Raw genomic sequence first — 20,052 nt, 5'->3', positions numbered from 1 at the left:
TTTACTTCAATTAATTGTCTAAAGATGGATATAATGGAATAATACTTTCAAGATAGAATTATAAAAAGATTTCAAGTGGTGCTCACACTGCCAATCTTATTTTGCCTGTCAGCTCTGTTTGTTTTTAGATATTCTTTTGCAGAATACAAGAGTTTTTTTGGCAATATTTATATGATATTAGAGCAGACATGCCTATATTCTTTAATCCTAATTAGCAAAGTGTCTATCTTCAACAGGCTAAGTCACCAACTCTTCTCTGTCTCAGTACTGCTTACTTCAATTATCTGTTTGTTATATATTAGTTTGTTTCCCCTAACGAGATCTCTTTACAGGTATGAATGTCTATCATAAGCTACTCAAGGTCAAACACCACACTATAAATTTTTCTTTTATGGATTTGTTGTCCATATAGTCAAGATATCAGTTGAGAATGCATCTTCATGGGAGGACAAGGTATAGAAGCTATACCTTGAAATATCGTTGCTTTGAATGTTTTATGTAGCATAAAATTGCATTTTATTAATTTTAAATACCTTTAGACAATAACCAGGCCAATTGTCTGTACAGAGGAAATACCCCCAAATACAATATTTCTCTCCTTCCAAAGATGGCTAGTTTTTCATATCTCATCACAAGCATGCCCGAGTAGATGAAACAGAAGCATATGCATATGTAATAATCATGTATTTCAGTTCCTCATTCTTGGTTGAATGAAGTGAGTATTTAGTTCAGTTTTGGCCAGGTGGTCTTGAGAGCCCCCATTTATTATGAAGTTTTTCATTTGTAAGGACAGAAGCCATTGCCTAGTTTTTCTTAAGTAAAATTGTCTCTGTTGCAAAGATATCACATTTTATCATTCACTGAACGTTAATTGATCTGGAGCATTAATAAAACAATGTCTTATATTTACATGATTCTTTATATTTACAAACATCTTTTCATATTCTTTCTTCTTTGACCTCCCAACAGATGTGGATCTAAATAAACATCAGGCTCTTCTATTTCTATTTTTCAAATGAGGGAAACAGAATTGCAGTGAAGTTAAATGACTTATCCAAATCCCACATCAAGTAAGTTATGGCACCAGAAATTGAACAAGGACTTCTGAGGCCATGATGTGACTGATTGATGTCCTCATGCATTAAATCACCAGAAGGAAAGACTATCATTTACACATGAGCAAACTCAGGTCTGGTAGTTTTTGTTACATATGCTTAAACCTTCTTGGGAACAGTCCTCATGCTCTATGTTATGTGAAAAGCACAGAAAACCTCTCTTCCAGTATAACAATCTGTCTTTCATCACACTCATTTGTGTTTCACATGACTGAGTTTGCTGTTTAGGGAATCATCGGAGTACAATTCCAAATGGAGAAAAATCAGATAAAACCCAGTGTTCCTGGCTTCAGTCTGTGTGATTATGAACACAATACTGTACTTACAGTAGGATGCCAGAGTGAATAGATGCTGTTGCCTTTGAAAGGATGAGCATTCGTTCGACCTAATAACTACCTGACGCTGGGTACAATTATCTTTCTCCGAGTGGCACATTATTATTTGACACATTAATTGTTGTGTCATTTCTTTCTGAAAGGCATGTTGGGTGTCTAATACAAACCAGAGGCTTCATGAATTAGCCATGTCCAAGTGGTGCAGCACTAATTTACTTTTCCAAAATAAAATCAACCCAATCTCATCACCTGTTTTCAATCACCACAGGTGGACCTGAGCTGCCCTATGACCTCAATGCTTTCTTCCTGTGCCTTGGCATATCTGATGAACATCAGCAAGGGCCCCCTTACTCACTACAGCTATGAAAGGCCCCTCCTCTGAGGCAAACCACAGAGAGAGACATAGCTTTGCAGAATGGAACATCCTTTATGACACAATTTCTTCCCAGGAAGCATTGCACAAGAATATTAGCATGGTCTCCTTTCTCTTGTGTCCATTCCGCCTTTGTTTCTTTCCACTGTTTTCTAGGAAGGGGCCTTGGTATGGAAGACTGTTTCCAAAGCACAAAGGCTCTATGGTCTTAGCAAAGCCTAAACATTTAAGTCTGGATGATCTTCTTCCTTTGCTGCAGCTGCTCTTTGACATCCTGCACAGGCTGATGGGCTGGCGGCCCTGGGTGTGCCTCTGGGCCTGTCATCTGTCGTGTTGTTAGACTGCTGATGAGCTGTCGCTGCTTGCCTTTAAAGTCTGCACTTCTCTCTTTTCCAATTTTGGCTGCCACTAGACAATGAAAATCAAGCAGCCGCACAGCCCTTTATCCCCTTCCAGATCCAACTGGTTGAATCAGTCTTGGAGCAGAAAACAGAACCTTCCCATTGTCTTCCCAAACACATAGGGTGTGCCTGTCCCATGGCAAATTACTGGTAAAAAAATCAGAATTAGAATGTGTTTGATATTGCACACTTCGCTGCTAGTGAATGCCATGCCACCCTGAAGACTCATCTCCCCTTTTGGTTTTAATTGGGTCCTTTTCTGTTGCTTTCTTTTCAGCTTGCACCTGTCCCTGACATATACTGCTGCTGACTACCAAGTGAGTTGTTCAGTGAGCTAGAGGTAAGATAAATTAAATATGATATGTATCACTGAATCCGTCTTTGGCTGCTTCATTGTACATTATAATTTGGGAAGGGACTATTAAAATAAAATACTAAGGAATAAGCAGAAACAGCCCACTGTTAACATGTCCAATGGCAAGAGAAAATTACAGGTTTCATTGTATATGCGGCACCATCTGCCTCTTTGCCGAAGCTGAGCCTTCGGCTTTCCCAGGGGAAATAGCTGTGGATAAGTTATTCAATTAGAACAGCATTATTGGCCAGCTACCTTGGAGAATTGGGTTGATGATGTTGCAATTATCCTCCCGTACATTCCTTCATGTCTCCGGCAGGCTGCAGTGCACGGCAACTTCCTTAAGTGTTTACTGAGCCCTACAGTAGAGGTGAACAATTGGAATGAAGAATATCAAGGATTCCTGAAAGAAAATCAATTTTGAATGAACTTTTCTTGCTTAGCCACAGCTCCAATATTCTGAGTCATACTGTATTTTTGTGGACTTTCATTGAATTAAGTGACAGAAATGGCAATCGGGAGAAAAGTGAATTTCATGATATGCGTTTAACCTATGGCACTGCACAAAATAATTATTCATGTACAATTGTAAGGTAAAAAAAAAATACTCAGGTCTCCTCAACTGTGATATTAATCTTAGGCATGGGGAAATCTCATAGGAGCATAATGCTTTTTTAATGAAGACTTTAGCTGTTCTTCGAAAATATTTGTATCATAAAAAGGAGTAATTATTTATGAGTCACTCTCTCAGGAAGTCAGATCCCTTCAAGGGTCATGCCATCAACCAAAAACTTCCTAAATGGGAGCTTTTGGGAACGTTCATTGTTATCTCTAGGATCCTATGGTTTGTAACTAGAAGACCCAACAATATTCCTCTTGCCTCACACAAATATTTATAATATTTTTATATTTTTAAAAATTATTGGTGCTTAAAGAAAGTTAGACATAAGGAAAAATATTAAAATATAAAACAATTTATTTTCACATTTCTCACAAATATGTATATACACATCCAAGTATGCTCTGGTATGCCAAATATTTTCAGGGTGCATATCCACACCCCAGGGGCAGTTCAGGTGATCTTCTATGACTGTTAATTGGGCAGGAAAGCAAACGTGCTCCTCATCACTCGTTCAAATTCTGATAGCTTTGGAAGATATCTGTCTGTATTTCTGTTTTTATAAATTGGAAGAATTATGTTTATATTCTTTGTCTTTGTGTGTGTGTGTGTGTGTGTGATGCTGATATTTTAAGATACTCATTTTTAAGAGCCTCTTATATATTAGGACATAAACCCTCTATTGCAAAAATGTTTTCCCCCAGCATGTCATTAATTTTCATTTAGTTGTTGATATTTCTGATATTCAAAAGTGTTATTTGCAAGTAGTCAGATCTACTTTTTCACTTGTGTTGTTTTCACGACATTATGTGTAAAGTCTTCACTTGAGATAAGTTAAATATTTACTTACATTTTCTTGGTTTAAAAGTTGAAATGTATTTTCTTTTAACTAATCCATTAGATATGTATGCACATATGTTTGTCTGTGTGAATGTATGTATTTAGCATAGAATGGTCTAAGATAAATGTATCTATGATATCAGGCTATATTATCAAAAACATTAACATCTCAGTATCTAAACACACATTTTTTTCCTTGCTCATGTAAAGTCCATGTGTGTCCTGAAAGCTTTTGGATAGATGCCCTCCATAACAACAACAACAACAAAAACAAATGAAGAATTTGGACTACACTTTTACCTGTTAAAAGCCTTTAAGCTCTGTTTTTCAGAGTACTTCAATCTTATGGCACCCCCATCTCAACTCAAAGCTCTGGGTTCACTGTGGAAGAGGAGAATGTGGGAAATGGGTCCATCAGCTCTCATGTACTTTGGGCTGGGATATCATGCATTGCCTCCTGATAGGCACAGCCGGGCTACGGGACCAGTCATCTAGCCCCGGCCTACTGACTAGAGGAGTGAAAAAGGAGAACTGGAAATATTGCTAAGGACTGGTAGTATCTGCCACAATTTACCCTTTTGTTTCTCCAAATATTCAGTGCAGTCTCCCTCTGGTATAGATATGTATGACAATTATACTCACCTCCCCTCTAAGAGAGAAAACCCCATGGTCTTCCTCAGTCATGGCATTGAGTTCAAAGTCCAGAATCCAGAATCTCTGAGTGATAAAATTGTCCCTCCGTATCCATGGGGGCTTGGTTCCAGGACCCCCATAGATATCAAATCCACAGGTGCTCAAATCACTGATATAAAATGGTACAGTATTTGTACATAACTTATACATATCCTTCCATATACTTTAAATCCTCTTTATATTACTTACAACACCTAATACAATGTAAATACTATGTAAATAGTTAATACTATATTGTTTTATTTACATTAGTTTTTATTGTTATATTGTTTTTATTGGGTTTAAAAAAAATATTTTCCATCCACAGTTGGTTGAATCCTTGGATACAAAGGGCCTACTGCATACTGTACTCTCTATGTCGAGTCTATAGGTAGCTCCCATAGCTTTGGAATCCTAGCAACTAAAATGACAAGTTATCTGGCACTTACACATCTCGTAATTGAAAAAGGAAACAGGAGTCCCTGTTGCTGAAAAATTCTGAATTCCTTCCAGGCAGACGTTTTTTTGAGCCCCCTACCCTCATGAGGCCCGGACTCTGCTCTCCTGGAGGATTCAACTTGGTTCTTGTTCTCTGTGTCTTCTGTCTCCACCCTCAGGGAGATAGTTTTCCTTTCCTTTTTCCCTTCTTGGGCTCATATAAAATGAATTCTAGAGAATATGAAGTTTTCTTAGCCTGCTTCGTACCCAGGGCCTGAGAGGTGTTTTAGCTTGCCGCTCAGGGCAGCTTTGAATGCAGCCTAACACAAATTTGTAAACTTTCTTAAAACATTATGAGGTGTTTTTTGTTTGTTTGTTTGTTTTTTAGTTTTTGTTTGTTTTTTGGTTTTTGGTTTTGCTCATCAGCTCATTAGTTAGTTAGACAATTCTTCTTCTTCCAGTGTGGCCCAGGGAAGCCAAAAGATTGGACACCCTTGTTTTAGAGTCTCAAACACTTTTAGTGCAGGCTCACAGTTTCTTAAGCAATACAACTCTGTTAAAACTTTGTTGGTTTTTCTAAGCTGTTGGATTCCAATTAATTTCATGTGCCAATAATTACAGCTATGATTCTTTACCTAACACACATCTTAACTTCACCCGTATTTCTTTACACTCTCGTGCCTGTACCTCTCCCTGCTTGAAGACCTGGTAGTTTTCTTGAGTCTATCTAGATTTGATGAGAGAGTGGAACCCTTAAGCTCTTTTACCTGAGCTATTTTTCCAATTGAAAAGATTACTGGGCCTCAGGCCCTTAGTTTGATCTTTACCCTAAGGAATTTTTATCTCATTAATTCCTTTTTATAAGTAAAAGTTCAGTTTAAATCTATTATTTATTTTTGTTGTTGTTGTTTGTTTGTTCATTTTTGAACCAGCTCAATTTTAACGTCTTTTAACATTTTCTCTTTTACTATTTAGGATTGAAAGCAATTACTGGTTTAACTCATTCAAGACCCCAAACATCTGAACTATTTCCTTTCATTCTTGCTGGCAAACAGATAATACTTTTCAGAACTGTTTTTCTTAGAATTCCTTATCAAATACAGCCCATAGCGACCAGCACAGATAAATATCTGCTTTGCGAGCTCTCACACTAGAGACACACATTCATTGGGTACACATTCTGCCTCACACATTATCAGAGGGGACAGTCTTACCAAATGAGTTCCCACTGCAAAACTTGGAGTTCCATCTTTCTAGACACAGGTGTCTGCAACAGAGGAAAGAGCATGGAAAATCATTCACTGGCTCCTAATTAATTTATCAGAGCCCATTGATCAGAAAGATAAATGTAGCTCTGCAAAACATAGTATGTCCACAGAAAGAAGGAATATTGGAAATATTGGTAATATCTAGAAATCTCTATGCAAAAAAACTCTAATTTGTGTTTTCTTCCAAAAGACAAATTTTCCCAATTTGTTAAATATCCCCCTTTACTCACTGGTCCTTTTAAAAATAAAACATTTCATTATCTGTCACAGGAGTAGAAAAATAACAATAAAATAAATACTTCAGACACAGTTAGGGTTACAAGGAATAAATAAACAAGTATTTGTGGATACTTACTGTCCAGTGCAAGAAATTAAATTCCCCAGTAGCCTATCCAATTGCATTTACTTTCCACTTTCCTACCCAGTTATCTTTTTTAGTTATCTTTTTTTGTTTTTGTTTCTGTTTTTAGACAGGTTCTCACTCTGTCCCCCAGGCTGGAGTACAATGAGAAGGAAAGATCATAGCTCACTGCAGCCTCCAACTCCTGAGCTCACATGATCCTCCTGCCTTAGCCACTCTAAGCACTGGGATTACAGGCGTGGGCCACTGTGCCTGGTCTTATTATTATTTTTAATTGACGCATAAATTGAACATATTTATGGGGTAAGGTGTGAGATTTTGGTACCTGTTTACAAGGTATAGTGATTACATCAGGGTGATTATCACATCCATCATTTCAAACATTTATCGTTTCTTTGTGTTGGGAAAATTTATAATCCACTCTTCCAGCTATTTGAAAATATATAATAAGTTGTTAACCGTAGTCAGCCTATTGTGTGATAGAGCACTTAACTATTCTTCCTGTCTAGCTGTACTTTTGTACTGGTTAACCAACCTCTTACTACATAGTTCCCACATCCTTCCCTTCCTCTAGTAACCACTACTATACTCTCTACTGGTATGAGATCACATTTTTTAGCTTCCACATGTGAATGAGAATACATGGTATTTGTCTTTATGTGCCTAAGTTGTTTTGCTTAACAGTGTCCTCCAAGCTCATCCACATTCTGAGTTCTCAAGTATTAGTGTTAGTCCATGTCATGTGTGTCTATTGATTTTTATTGTCAATTAATTCTTACATTAATATCATACTCTTTTATTTATTCAGGTTATATAATATGCATTTCTTAGTTCATTTTCTGTTGCTTATAACAGAATACCTGCAACTTTGAAATTCATAAAGAAAAGAAGTTTCTTTCTTACAGTTATAGAGGCTGAGGAGTAAAGCGGGAGGGGCTGCATTTGGTGAGGGCCTTCTTGCTGGGGAAGACGCTGCAGATTCCCAAGGCAGAAGAAGTTATCCATGGTGAGGGGGCTGAGTGTGCTAGCTCAGGTCTTACTTCCTCTCATAAAGCCACCAGTCCCCTTACCACGATAACTTATTAATCCATTAGCCCACTGGTTTATTAATCTACCTAGGAATAGATTAATTAATTCATGAGAACAAAGCCCTCATGACCCAATCCCCTCTTAAAGTCCCTACCTCTCAACACTGCCACATTCATGATTAAGTTTTGGAGGGGACAAACATTCAAACCATGACAATATTCTAATATCTGATAGGACAAGCACCCTCCCTCTCCCTTTATGAAATTATTATTTTTTTAATTTTACTGATTTGTTTATTCTTACTCCAGGAAATGTAAGATTTCAGTCAAGTTAAAGAAGTTCTACTGGAACTTTTATTTGGTTATCTTTAAATGTGTGCATTAAATTAAAATAATAAAAATATTTCAGATATTCCATCTTTATATCTACTAGTCTGGCATGTCTACATTTTAAAATTATTTGTCATAATTTTCTAGAAAATATTATCTTTCCTTCATATAATTATCATGTACTTTATGTTGTAGAAATACCTAAGAATTTTATTTCTGTTGTGATTTGATCTTTTGTTTCTTCCTCAGTTTAGAGATCAAAATTTATAAGACATAGGAAAACAAAGCATTTTTTTCACTTGTTCAGTGCATGTATTAAATGCTTAATAACTTAAAGTGATTTTTTCCATCATTTTTCTGGGTTTAATAATTATATAATCTATTAACAACAATTTGTCTATTTCCTATCACTACACAACTAATTTCTACTTCATATTTCATTGTATTTTTCAGAATTTTAAGAATGTAAAAATAATAAGTCTATTAATAAGGATCATTGCTTTATTAATTATTTTAATGAAATACTTCTAAAACTTTCAATTATGATAAAAATTCAAGATTGCAATGTTTATCATATTGAGTTATCTTGCCATATCTAGTTTTACCAAAAAAACAGTCAGCAAGAGATGTTAAATTTTATTAAAGGCCTGTGGCCTTTAATTCATATTCACATGTGTTTTGGTTTGCTTTGGTTGAATTTTACTCATGAGCAGTGGTGTATCAAGGGCAGGCAGTGGGAGCTGTCTGGCCTGGGTATAGGCCATTGTTCAGAATTTAGAGCAACAAACATGTTTTGTCTAGGAGGAGTGTTTTATCTCTGACATTATATAGAATTGAAAGTACCTGATTATAATAAAAAGCAGAAGGACTTTTATTAATTTTATTGTTGTTTTAAAATGCTCTGCAACAGTGTGTCCTTTTGTAATTATAGCCAGGGCTGATGGCTCCCACTATGCTGTCTCTGGTAAGACATTGCCTATCACCCCTTGTAACATAATAGATTTTCCAAAATAAGCCATCCTTACACTCCTATGAATAGATTAATTCATTTATGAGAACAGAGCCCTCATAAGCCAAACACCTCTTAAAGTCCCCACCTCTCAATACTGCCACACTGGTGATTAAATTTTAGAGGGGACAAACATTTAAACCATGGCAATATTCTAGTATCTGATAAGGGTAAGTGCCTTTCCTCTCCCTATTTGGAGAATGCTTTTGTATAGAATTCTGTGTAGAATTTAGTTTGTAGGTTTTCTGTAGAAAACTTACATTATATTTATATTATATTTATTTATATTACAGTTATAATATAACTATATACAAACTATAAATATACTTATATATTAAATATAACTATACATAAACTATAAATAAAACTATATATTAAATAAATATAAATAAATATGTTTATATTATATTTATATTATAGTCATAACTATTAACTATTACTTCATTATATATATTTTATTTACATATATTTTAGATATATAATATATAATACCTTCTATTATATATTATATATAAAATGAAGTAATACTTTTGAATAGAAGACCTATAAATATACAATGAAGTAATCATTTTTAATAGAAAACCTACATCTATATATATATATTTTTTTTTTTTTTTAATTTTTGGAGACAAGGTTTCATTCTGTTGCCCAGGCTGGAGTGTCTTTGCCCAGTCATAGCTCACTGCAGCCTTGGACACTTGGGCTCAAGTTATCCTCCTATCTCAGCCTCCAAGGTAGCAGAGACTGTAGGCACATACTGCTGTGACTGGTTAGTTCTTTTTTTCAAAAACGTTTTTTGTAGAGATGTGAGAGTGTCCCACTATGTGGCCCAGGCTAGTCTCGAACTTCTGGCTTCAAGTCATCCTCCTACCTTGGCCTCCCAAAGCTCTGGGATTACAGGCATGAGCTACTGTGCCTGGCATGAATTCTATATTTATATTAGGAATTGGTGTATAATTTTGTGGGGTGGGGGAGGTGATCAGACACATCATACTTTGGTATCAGAATTGTATTTACTACATAAAATAAATTAGCTAATTATGCTTTATTGATTTTTAATATTAATTTTAAATTGTACATTTACTTATTCTACATCCATTAACTTAAGGACAGAATACATGGAAGAAAACTATTCCTTGAGAGTTTGAAATAACTATCCATTAAAGTGTCTGAGTATTTACTTAATAAATTTTAAATTGTCTTTCAAGTTTTTTTAATTAGAATTTTTACTTTTCAATAAAGAAAATAAACATTTCACTGATATTTTAAAATAGTGACAAAGCTTTTTTACAAATTTTGTCTTGTTATTTTACCCTATTATTCCTTATTTTGTGTATCTGGGTGAGTTCTAGTACTCCTGAATTATATTTTTCAGAATTCTGTCTGCAGTTCTTTCATACTATTGGAATTTAATTTATTATTTTTTCTACTACTCTGTATTTTGATTTATTGACTTACACTATTATCTTTACTAACTTCTGTTTTTTTAAACTTCCCTAATTTTTGGCTCAATTAATATGTCTTTCTCCTGATACTTGTTTAAGGAGCATTAAGGAATAAAATGGACAGTTAATGGATAGTGGTATTATTTTCTTTATATTCTATAAAATCTAACATTGTTTTAGATTTTTCTTTGATACAGTATTATTTAGGAGCATTTAAATTTCTATATATTTTTTCTTTTGTCAATTTGTTATTAATAATTTTACTATGATTATTGAATATGATCTGTTTAATTTGTGTTTTGGGGCAAATGAATTTTTGTGGCCTAGTTAATGGTCTTGAAACTTTGTTGAAATATTGTTTTATTAAAAATTACAGTATTTATCAAAAGGTCTCTAGATTAAACAAAAACTCAATTTGCAAGTGAAAATGATCATTTGGCACCCTGGTATGGTTCAGACAAAATGTACTTCTTTCCAAGAATGTTCAATAGTAATTGAATTGGTGTCACATCACTTTTTATATTTGTACCCAATATAGAAAGACCTGGGTTCAAATACCAGCTCTGCTGCAAGTGCTGTCGTTTGAATGTGTCCTCCAAAAAGCATGTGTTGGAAACTTAATCCCCAATGTATCAGTGTTGGGAGGTAGAGCTTAACAGAAGGTGTTTAGGTCATGAGGGCTCTACCTTCATGAATGGATTAATGCCAATTTTAAAAGGGCCTGGGTCTGCAAATTCAATCTCTTAACGCTTTCTCACCCTCTCTTTGCTCTTCCACCATGGGATGGCACAGCAAGACACCCCTCACCAGATGCAGCCCCTCAATTTTAGACTTCCCAGTCTCCAGACCGTGAGCCAAATAAATTTTTGTTCATTACAAACCAGGTACAGGTACTCTGTTATAGCAAAATAAACAAATTAAGAAAACAAGTCACTAAATTCTGACCTCTTAGTTTTCTTTTCAGTAAATGACAAGAATAATACCAACTTTGAGGTGTCTTGTGTGATAATTAAATGAATTAATGAATGTCAAGTGCAATGTCTGCCCGTAATCGACACTAGAAAACATTGGTTCTTCCTATTTTCATTACTTCTGGAAAGAGGTTCTTTTAATTATTTGTGAAACTCTGCTGAGTCCTTGCTCACTCTGTCTTGAATACACTTTTTCATCCTGTTCTCTTGGCTCTCAGTATAGTTAGTCATCTCTACAGTCTGTCTTGCGCATTAGCAGTGAGGGGATTTTATATCTTCCCAGATTTTGACAGAAAGAATAACTGCTGTTCTTATAGCAGTTATAAGCTGAAATTATATCTCCCAATTCCCTAAAACATGGATTCTTTGACTTTTCCTGAGCAAAAGTATGGGGAGAACAACCAGAGAATTTTACTGTTTGGCCATTTCACAAATTCTGTCAACAGCACAACAGGTCTCCTCAGTGTATATATATCTAATCTATTATGCTTGTAGCTTACTATAGAGATGATTTGTTTGCTCTAGCAATTTTTCACATTAAAAATGTACACAAAACATTGAATTATTGCTAAAGCTTCTAATTAACTTACATTTTGAGCTATGATATAGAAATATGATTTGCTGGTCAATAAATAACAACATATTTCAAAAACAACTAAATGATTGTGGAATATTTTAATTGGTTGTTTGGAAAATGTATATTTTAGCCCAAATCTGAGTACATATTAATTACTTAGCATTAATTCTTGATTTTTTAATTTCAGTTTGCAGAAGAAACAGAAAAGCTTCTCTATGAGTTTTAGAAAAAGTACAGTCATCATATTCTTTATTTTTACATAACCCCACATAACTAAATATCATTTGGCCAAAATACTTATGTTTCAATTGCCTTTGAAAACCCCTAAATTTTTCTGTATTCAGAAAGCATTCATCTGGCCGTTAACATAAGATCATTGCCATTTGTTTGCAGAGATATTCCTGTTAATAATATTACTATGTAAACATGTCAGTTAGCAGAAAAGGTCAATATATGACAATAGTTCTTTTGGCAAAGAACATAGCCCAAATCTGAAGAGCAAATAATGTGGGAGTGTTTAAGTAATCTTTATGAGATTACAAAATATGGATGAAGTTTGTATGTTAGTGAATAAACAGATCATCAGAGATAGCATACTTAAAATTAATTAACAATTGAATAGCCCTCATAAAATACTCCTACCGACACAGTCTGAATCTTCAGATGTCATATGTCACATAGTAATTATTATCATTTGTATTAATTGTGTCTCATGGAATAATGTAAGACTTCATACTAATGACTTTATATATGTTAGATAATATGCTTGTCATAGTTGTATAATATAACAACTATGAGTTGTTATATTATCTTTATTGTTACTTAATCACAGGGCTTGTTAATGTTGGAACTAGTTTTCAAATATAGTTGATCTTCCTCTCATATATGGATGGATCTCAAAATTTCCTACACACTTTCCCTAATGCTGCAACACTGAAATTTCTTTTTAACAAAAACTGACTTAATACCAAGAGTGGGATTGCATCTAGGAGGAGCCACAGTATGGGACTTCAGGCCAGTAACCTGGTAACATGCAGAAAGGATACAGATATTACAGGCTGGAAAGCTGGTGGACTAGAGTTATTAGATGGAAAAATATTTGTAAACATGTTTCTAGTGAGTTATTGTAAACAGATTACATACTAATCAAGGATGTAGCATTAAGGAAAATGGGTAGGACATGTAAAAATGTTAATATAATTGGCTCACATGAGAGAGATGTATGTGGGTTTAATCCATCAAGTTTGCTCTGATTAAGGAAATTCTTTCTGCTTGAGACAAGAAATTTATGTTGACTGGGATTCTGAAAATTTAACAACACATGGGGCTGAAAAAGTTACTTGGGGAATTCTGAGAATACAGTCATATCATGGTTTTTAATCTCTGCAAGTCCCTACCCCCTATAAAAACAGACAGAATTTTAAAAAATAATTTTAATAAAACAACATCACACTCACCAACTACATCAAAACTAGGTAATATAACATCACTATGACACCCCCCAAATAAAAGTGCATGGTGACAAATCAGCTAAAAGACCTGTCTTGTATATGCATATATGCAGGAAGAAATGAAGAGAAGCAACAGAACGTCTGATAGACCCTGACAGGAAACTCAAAATTGCCGACAGGAAACTCAAAATCGCCGACAGGAAACTCAAAATTGCCATAGCTACTCTGCAAAGTGTGACAAGCTAATTTAAGAATAGCAGCGGAAACTTGCAGGAGTTTTTGAAGGATCCAATTTGTGATTGAGTACAGTGTGTACCAGACTTTCTGAAATTTGGAGTATTCTGCTCTATGAATAACTCTCAAAATAATCAGCCAAATCTCCCTCCAGGAAAATTCCCCAATCAGATGATTCTTTTGGGAGTAGAATCCAAATTGATCAAAACAGGGATCATAGGGGCAAATAAATTGAAATGGTCAGAATAAACATATGGGAAAGGAACATAGCCAGGAAATCTCAAAAAGTAAAGAGGCCATGCTTTTGAACACTTCATGAAATTCACTAAAGAGTATTATAAAACTTTTTTTTTAAAAGCAATACTGACATGTCTCTTACCTCTAAAAGTATTAGAAAAGCAATTTCCTGGAAATTTAGTGAAAGAATTATAAACAAATCCCATATAAAGTTACTATAAAAAATAAGACAATGAAAAGATAAATTATATTCCTACAGACTATAGAAGTTTCCTTACCAATATATTAATCAGTTAGGTCTTGTAGATTTATTCAAACTGATTACTGTTAATAAAACACGCTTGCATTTCGAGGTCATGGATAAAAGATAAAATGTCACAAAGAACAAAATAACTTTGAATTAGAAAAACTCAGAAATGTTAAGGGTGTAGTGGCTCATGCCTGTAATCCTAGCACTTTCGGAGGCCGAGGCCGGCAGATCACAAGGTCAGGAAATCAAGACCATCTTGGCTAACAAGGTGAAACCCTGTCTCTACTAAAAATACAAAAAAAAAAAAAAAAAAATTAGCCGGGCGTGGTGGCATGGTGGCGGGCGCCTGTAGTCCCTGCTACTCGGGAGGCTGAGGCAGGAGAATGGCGTGAACCTGGGCGGTGGAGCTTGTAGTGAGCCGAGACTGCGCCACTGCACTCCAGCCTGGATGACAGAGCGAGACTCCGTCTCAAAAAAAAAAAAAGAAAAAGTCAGAAATGAGATCGTAGAACTCAGCAAAATATTAGAAAACAAATATTAAGAAATGAAGTCTAAACTAGAAGGAACATAGAACAAAGAAACACAATAGATACAATAGACAGAGAAATAGAAAGAAAAAAGAAGAAATATTTAAAAATAAAAAAGAAAGAGAAAGATTAAAGGATTCCAGAAAAAAAAAAGTTAAAATATGTGCACAATAGGAGTCCCCAAAGAGGAAAATCAAAACAATGAAATGTAAACAAGATTAAAAATGAAAATTCTAAATCTTCCTTGAAATAAAATACAGCTGAAACTATATGCTAAAATGACACTACTTAGCTAGGAAAAGTCAACTCAAAAATGACAATTTCTAGGCATATTCTAATAAAATTACTGATCCTACAGAATAAAATAAAATAAAATAAATTAAAGGAAGAAAAAGAAATAAAAAGGGAGATTTCCAAAACATATCAAGCCGCTTATGAAGGAAACAAAAACAGATTTTGAGCATATTTCTCAATAGTAATACTTCATGCCAAATCACCATAGTATGAAATACATTTAGCTACATTGGAAAAGAAATTAAAATTGGGGATATATTTTACATCCAGCCAAACTAACTGTTAGATATAGAGGCCACAGAAATATGGTTGTAAATATCATTCATGTTCCCATAAACCTCTATGTAGAAAGCTACTAGGAAATTATCTTCCAACAACCAAAACTGCAGGAGAACCACCAACTTAAGGACTTTTGATAAGCATTAAAAATGTTTACATGTAAAACTTAGATTAATAATGGTCCTAAAGGAGACAGTATAATATATAGTAGCTGTATACTCTGACAATGTAGGTATAGGACAATTATCAAAAATGATGGGAGAAAGCAAATAAAAAGTATAAAAAGATTACTAGACATAAGTGGGTATTATTTTAAATCATATGTCTTAAGACAGTTAGGGAAAGGAAAAGATAAAATTAATAGCTAATATCAATATTGCTTGTCATAGGAAACCAATATGCAATAACCAAAAAAGGAAAAGGGCATTGAAGAGAGAAATAGGACTCTAATATAATAATACTGATATAAAATTACCCAATAGAATAAAAATATAGACTTTCGTAAATACTAAAATGTCTATTTAAAAGACAGAATGAGAAAAAAAGACCATTTGATGACAAACTATTCATATAAAAATTTGTACAAATATTAAAGTAACATTAAAAGTATGATTAAATAGATGAACTATATAAACACGTACATAATCTGAAATTTTCCTTTATTTATAAGATATATACATATCTTATATGTATTTATTATATATATTTATATATATATAGTTTAAGTAAAAGCAAATTTATAAAATGGCTGACAAAAAATAACACAAAACTTAAAGAAAGTGATTCAGAAGAACGTTTTTATTTTTATTTTAAGGATTGATGAACACTTACTGGACAAATGAGGGTAAAAGACAGCAGGGTTACAATCTTGATATCTGAGAAAACAGAATTTAGAACAAAACAAATGCACTGAAAGAAACAAAGGTTACCATTGGATGTCAAAGACTACAATTCAAATAATTTCTATTAATACATATACATCCAATGCCACAACAAGCTTTAATAAAGCAGGAATTATAGAAGATGCAAGGAAAAATAGAAATACAGCGAAAAAGAAGTGTGAGGAGTGGTACTAAATCCTACAATATAGTAAAACATATTACTAAGTCTGTAGTTTTTAAAGTACGGTATTAGCGAAGATAGCCAGAGGAACAGAAGAGAAAATTTAGAATTAGGCCCTTTTATATATGAATTTAGTACACAATAAAGGCAACATCTCAAATTACTGGAAAAAAATATATTTTTAAAAACTTGGTGGAAACATATATACTTGGGTGAATTTCAAGTGCACAAGAGATTCTATTAAAGAAATGAAGCCGTACAAATAATAGAAGGAAACTTGGGTGAATTTCTCTCTATGCCTAGTCTGAACAAATATTCCATAGTTAGACCAAATCCAGAAATAATAAGGAAAAGTACATTTGCTTACATAAAATTTGTAAAACTATATATGACAAAGGAAAAATAAGGAAACAACAATAATGTATTTAGGAAAATATTTGCAACTTATATCACATACAAAGCCTCACCTTTGTATGTTACTACATAACAAGCTTCTAAACATATAAAGAAAAGCACCAACCATCCTACAGAAAAATGAGCTAGGGAAATGAATGAACAGTTCATACTGAAAGAAATACAACTGGCTCTAAATCATATAAAAATATTCTCAACCTTGCTCAAAAAAGAAAAAAAATGTCAATTAAAACTACACTGATACCATTTTTCATATATTATACTGGCAAATATCCACAGCTTTGACAACACATTCTCTTGGAAAGGCTGTAAAGAAACAGGCACTCTCATATATTGCTGATGGGAATGCAAAAAGATACATAACACATGGAGGGAAATTTGGCAATTGCTATGAAAATTGCATGTGCACTTACCCTTTGACCCAGAAATTTTACTTCTGGGAATTTATCTCAAAAATGCACTGGTAATTTTCAAAAAGAGATCTGCACAAAAAATATGCACCATATAAACATATAATTATCATGAGACTATTTGTAAAAGCTAAAAACTTGAAACACATTAAAGGTCCATCAACAGAGAATGATTGAATAAACTCATGTACAATCACACAGTGGAGAATCATGTATCTGTGAAAAAGAATTAGAAATATTTATATACTTTTATGAAGTAATGTCTACAATATATTGTTAAGTGAAAAAGAAGGTAGAGAAAAGTATGCCAGTACGTAAGCACTTATCTAACAAAGGAAGATATCAATATGTTTAGATAAGGAAGATATATAGATATCTTCCTTATCTATATACATATATATGTATATATGTATATATAGGTGTGTATATATATATATATAGGTATATATAGAGAGAGGTATATATATAGGGGTATATATATATAGGTGTATATATAGAGAGAGGTATATATATAGGTGTATATATAGAGAGAGGTATATATATAGGTGTATATATAGAGAGAGGTATATATATATAGAGAGAGAGGTGTATATATATATATATAGAGGCATATATATATAGGAAGGTATATATATATCTATATACCTTTGTTGGGTAAGGAAGATATATATGTATCTTCCTTTGTTAGGAAGGAAGATGTGTGTGTGTGTGTGTGTGTGTGTGTGTGTATATGAAGAAAAGATATATATACACATATACATAGTGTGTGTATATTTATATATACACACACACTTTCACATACAACTGTATGTGTGTGTGCCTGCTTATAGTTATATTTAATGAAAGCAGAGAATTAAAAAAGAAACAATAAAATTCAGAAAACACTTGTTATCTTTATGGTGAAGTGATGACACAGGATGAAGATAGAAGAGCTAGATTTCTGGGAGTATGTTTCGTTTATAATCTTTGCTAGACTACTCATATGTATACTCAATTTAAATCTATTTAGAGTTGTTGCTTTAATGCCTTGGGAGCAGAGACTCTTTACATCCTTCGAAATACAACATTCTGGTTGATCAATTCTCTTTAGGTGGTAACTTGAATAGTATGGCTGTTCCTTTATAGAACAGAATCTGAAGCCCATAAAACAGTTTGACAACTATTGAATTAGAAAAGAGAATTATCTCTCATATACTAAATCTACACAAGATTACATATTTTCATCATTACTTACATGTGGATTACAACAAAACACACATATACCTCAAATTTTTAAAAAGGAAAAATTGAAGAATTTTAAGATGAAGAATAAAAGGAGAATATATGTTTATATCAAATGTCAACATAGTTGTTACTGGACATAAAATTGACTCTAATCTTTCTAGAAGTCAAAATAAAACAAGTTTCATATCTCTTATTTTCAGACAGAACACAAATAATTCAGCAAGGGATACAAAGTAATTTCTGGTCCAATATTCAGAAAAAAATTATCAGAAAATTATGTAGAAAAGAGGTGACTTTATCAGTTAGAATTCCTTTATTTGCAAGTCATGGAAAGTCTATTCAAACCAGCTTAAACAATAAGGCTAACCTTGAAAAAAGAGGAAGACCATTTCCAGAAGCCTAGAAAACCTCTTTTCATGTCTTCACCCAACTTGGAATACTTAGACCAATAAATCTCTAGAAAAGGAGATGGAGTCAGCTACCCCAATATTTGTGTACTCCATGGAGTAGAGATGAATACGATAACAAAATTGACTTCTGTTAAAAAAATAAAAAATAAATTGGCTGGGTATGGTGGCTCAGGCCTGTAATGCCAGCACTTTGGAAGGCCGAGGCAGGGTGATCACCTGAAGACAAGAGTTTGAGACCACCTTGGCCAACAAGGTGAAACCCCCATCTCTACTAAAAATACAAAATTAGCCAGGCATGGTCACGCACATCTGTAATCCTAGCTACTCAAGAGGCTGAGGCATGAGAATCACTTGAACCCAGGAGGCAGTGGTTTCAATGAGCCGAGATTGCACCACTGCGCTCCAGCCTGGGTGACAAGAGTGAAACTCTGTCTCAAAAAAAAAAAAAATTAATTAATTAATTTTAAAAAAGAGGACAGAGGGATGGCAAACTTCAATGACCATTACTATGAGTTAATGGGAAATGTCTTTATCATCAACTTTACCACAGTTACCAAGTGGATTTTATGCAACCATTTCTCACTCATCTTTGTTAGAATTCAGGCCTCATAAGAAAGACATCTCAGCCAAGTTTACAAATATGTAGCCTCTATCCGAGTGAGATTGAACTGAGAATGCCTACATGAATATTGAAAGCACTTCCCTTTGACTAAAGTTTTCTAACCCAAATTAAATGGCAGACCAGTAAACTGTTGGAATTCTATAAGATAGATTCAAGAAGTTAGGAAGCAAAATATGGGAAAGGCAGAGGGAGTCACTGCACTGCAATATCCATCAAAAAAGAAAATGAAAAAGAGGACAGGCTTTTACGCACAGTTGTAAACAATCCTGCCTGAGTAGCACTTACTAACTGCATTGATAAACACTTTCTCTAGGTACTAGATAGCAAATTGTTTTAGGTTACCTTTACGATAAGGAATGTGGTTGCTAGTATTCTGTAGGGGTAGAGCCATTAGTATAAAAAACAGTCAAAAACAGGTAGGGCTGTCAATCAATTATTAAGTTTTCTTACCAAGGAGAAGACCATCTAACCTCATTATAGAAATAGACTATTGTAGTTCTT

General features: G+C 33.8%; 1 long non-coding RNA gene across 1 annotated transcript; it reads right to left on the bottom strand.

Annotated features, from left to right (window-relative positions):
• Positions 1 to 476: 476 nt before the first annotated feature.
• Positions 477 to 4,741, bottom strand: LOC129011954 (uncharacterized). The gene is made up of 3 exons (XR_008493477.2): positions 4,681 to 4,741; positions 2,835 to 2,982; positions 477 to 2,371 (listed from the first exon to the last, which is right to left on the bottom strand). It is a non-coding gene; the product is annotated as an uncharacterized LOC129011954 (long non-coding RNA).
• Positions 4,742 to 20,052: the final 15,311 nt, after the last annotated feature.

This window comes from Pongo pygmaeus, chromosome 14 (assembly GCF_028885625.2).
Source record: "Pongo pygmaeus isolate AG05252 chromosome 14, NHGRI_mPonPyg2-v2.0_pri, whole genome shotgun sequence".
NCBI classification, from domain to species: domain Eukaryota; kingdom Metazoa; phylum Chordata; class Mammalia; order Primates; family Hominidae; genus Pongo; species Pongo pygmaeus.
This window is presented reverse-complemented; position numbering and strand designations above follow the sequence as displayed.